The sequence below is a fragment of the Gekko japonicus genome, unplaced genomic scaffold, assembly GCF_001447785.1.
Source record: "Gekko japonicus isolate JY-2015 unplaced genomic scaffold, Gekko_japonicus_V1.1 scaffold2109, whole genome shotgun sequence".
Lineage (NCBI taxonomy): Eukaryota > Metazoa > Chordata > Lepidosauria > Squamata > Gekkonidae > Gekko > Gekko japonicus.
The window spans coordinates 156,292-159,162 of record NW_015171567.1 but is presented as its reverse complement, the minus strand read 5'-3'; the positions used below and the strand labels follow the sequence as shown (position 1 = coordinate 159,162).

Genomic DNA, 2,871 nt, shown 5'->3' with positions numbered 1-2,871 from the left:
GCTGAGGGGGGGGGGGGGGGGGGTTCAGGACCTGCTCTCAGCCGAGGCTCCCAGGTCCCAAAGGCCAGCAAAGGCAGAGCCAGGCAAACCAGAGGCCTGCCCCCCCCGCACCCCCAGGGGCACCTACCGAGCGCCACCATAGCCCCCACGGGGGCTGCGCCAGGCAAGCTGCCCGCCAGTGCCACAGGACAGAGGCTCGTTTCTGGTTGGGCAGGGATTTCAGCAAGAGGCCACTGCGGGAGGGGGGGTTGCTATTTGGACTCCCCCCCCCCGAGGACAGGGCAGGCCGGTGGGCGTTCCAGGGCCCTCTCTGGGGGGCCTCCTGCATGCCCGCCCGTCCAGGGGCTGGGTGGGGAGCCCCAGCAGCAGCCAGGGGGGGCAGGGGGGCTCTTTGGCTCCAGCCTCCTCCTCCTCCAGCAGCAGCCGGGGGTCCCCCCCTTTGGCCCCAGCCTCCTCCTCCTGCAGCCTGGGCCGCCGGGGCTCCTCCTCCTCCTCTGAAAGGGGTGGGGGCTGTGCGGGTGGCAGAGCAGGAGCCCAGAAGCCGGGAGAGAGAAGTGGGCACTGCTGCCGCCGCCGAGACTTGCCCTCACAAGGAGGCCTCCATCCCAGGCCGCTTCTCTCAGGCCCTGCTCCCACGGCAGGCCCCGGAAAACAGCCCTGCTCTGACGCCCCCCACTGAGCCAGCCCCAAGGCTTGGGTCTTGGCCCGGGTGGGAGCCTCAGGCCGCGGACAAAGCCGCCGTTGTCAGAGAAGGGAGCCCCCAACTTGGCCCTTCCGGCCCTGTTTCTCCCGAAGGAGAGGAAGCAAGAGGGAGAGGAGCCAACCGCGACAGTGCCAGCAGAACACGCCTCTGGTGTGTGCCCGGCCAAAGCGGTGGGTGGGGGCGAATGCCACGCAAGTAGCTTTCGGCACCTGGGCAACGGCTCAGCGGTGCCCCCACACGCTGACCACGGGGGCCTGCCAACAAGGGGCTGGCCGGAGCCTGAGCAGCCGCACCAATTCCAGCCTCCCAGCTGCAGAGGTCGGCCTGAAGACCCGCAAGCGGCGGCTTTATCAGCTCTCGGGGGAGAACATTTCCCGTGGCCAGCAAAGGGGTCCCTGGTAGCCCCCCCCACACACAGCACCGTGCCCCACTGCTGACAGTCCAGCGCCTGTCCCGAAGCCAGAGCCTGCCGCCAGTTCTTCCGAGCGAGCGGAGCGCAGAGTCTGCGTGCAGAGGGCCCCGCGATAAACGCCGGAAAGGGGGACACGGGCCACCCGTGCTGCTACTGCTGCTGCCGCACGGAGTCGTCCCTTTGAGCCCAGAACAGTGTCCCCAGGAAAGGGCCTGCGCTCGTCCCGGACGCATCCGCACAGTCGGAGGGAGCAGGCGGTGGGAGAACAGGACCTGGCCTGAGGCCCAGAAGGAAGGCGGCTTAGGAAGCCCCCACCAGGTGTTCCTGCCAGGTACGGGGAGCAGTTCTGATCCGGAGGGGGAAACGGGAAGCCCAGGAGGTCAGCCCCCTCCCCTCCCGAGGCCTTCTGAGAAGAGGCCAGGCAGCTCCCAGGCCGGCTGGAGAACCGCTCAGCTGCACGTGACCTCAGGGGCCTGGAGGCGACACAGAGTCTCTTGGGGGGGGCTTCATTTACAAAGAGGGAAAGGGCACCCAAAACGCAGCCCACACCCTCCTGCTCTCCCGGCCCCTCTCCAGAACATGCACGGTCTTGCTGGCAGCCCAAAGGGGACATCCGTTCTGGGCCTCTGGACCCGCTGGCGGGAGGACACGGCCTGCCCCCTCCCGCCTCCCCCAGGGCACCCTCAACCTCTCTGCTGGGACATTCGGGGATGTTGCCGCTTGCTCTCCTTCCGAAGCAACCTCTCGTGCCGGGTGAACCCTGTCAGACGAAAGGCCTTGGAGAAGTAGGAGCACGGTTACGGCCTCTGCTGCGGAAACGGGAAATGATCCGTTGCCGCCTTGAGACCAACAGGCAAACTGAGGACACGTGAGAGGACTGGGGCCCCCCTCCAAACCAAGCATCAGCCATCGAGTCTCAGAAACCCAGACCCTGAGAAGAGCTGGAGAAAAGCCATTCGGGGGGCTGCGGGGCCCATAGAATGCTGGGGAAACACCACCACCCCTGGCTACAATGGGGTGGGCGCCTTCCACTCAGCAAACAATCCAGAGCCTGCAGTTCAGGGCCCAAAAGGGATCTCCTCCAGTCCACATGGGTGCTTGGGCCGGCCGGGGGAGCTGACTTCTGTCGGAGGAGGTGACGGTGGCAGACGGATGGGGGAGGGGGACTGCCTGGCGTGGGAAGGGGAGGGCACAACCCCCGTAGCCTTCTCCTGCCGGTGCCAGGCCAGCCAGCCTTCCTTGCAAGCGTGGGGGCCTGAAGGCTGCCCCCCTCCCTTTCAGCCTGGTGCCGTCCCAAAACCTCCCTCCAAGGTAGGAGGAGGGGTAAGGCGTGGGGCCCCAGATGTCCTCGTCTGGACTGCCGGGTCCAGCTGCCATCAACACATCCAGCCTCCCAGGCCCAAGAAGGGAACTGGGTCCCAGGCCCGGTTCTCAGGGCCTGCTTCTACCTTTGCTGCAGCACATGGGCAGTGGCCCCTGCCGCCCTGGGGTCGCTGGTCCCAGCCAGCCTGCGGTCCTGCCTAACTTCCTCCTGCCTCCTGCCCACCGGCCTGCACCCGGCGGCCCAGGGCGACCGCTGACACCCGGCACGGGACTGGTTTCAAGCTGGCGGCAGAGGCCAGAGCGGCGGCGGCGGCGGCACCTGCTTCCAGGAGGAGACAGACAGGGACCCGAAGGGCACCGGCCCCTCCCGGGGGCAGATTCCTTAGGCCCGGCTCCGTCCAAGAGACCCTTCCCCTTCCGATGGGCCGGTCAA

General features: G+C 67.6%; 1 protein-coding gene across 1 annotated transcript in view; it reads right to left on the bottom strand.

Moving 5' to 3' along the window:
- Positions 1 to 2,871, bottom strand: part of DCTN1 (dynactin subunit 1) — a 58,557-nt gene that overhangs the window by 24,348 nt on the left and 31,338 nt on the right. The gene's annotated exons all lie outside the window — the stretch shown is intronic.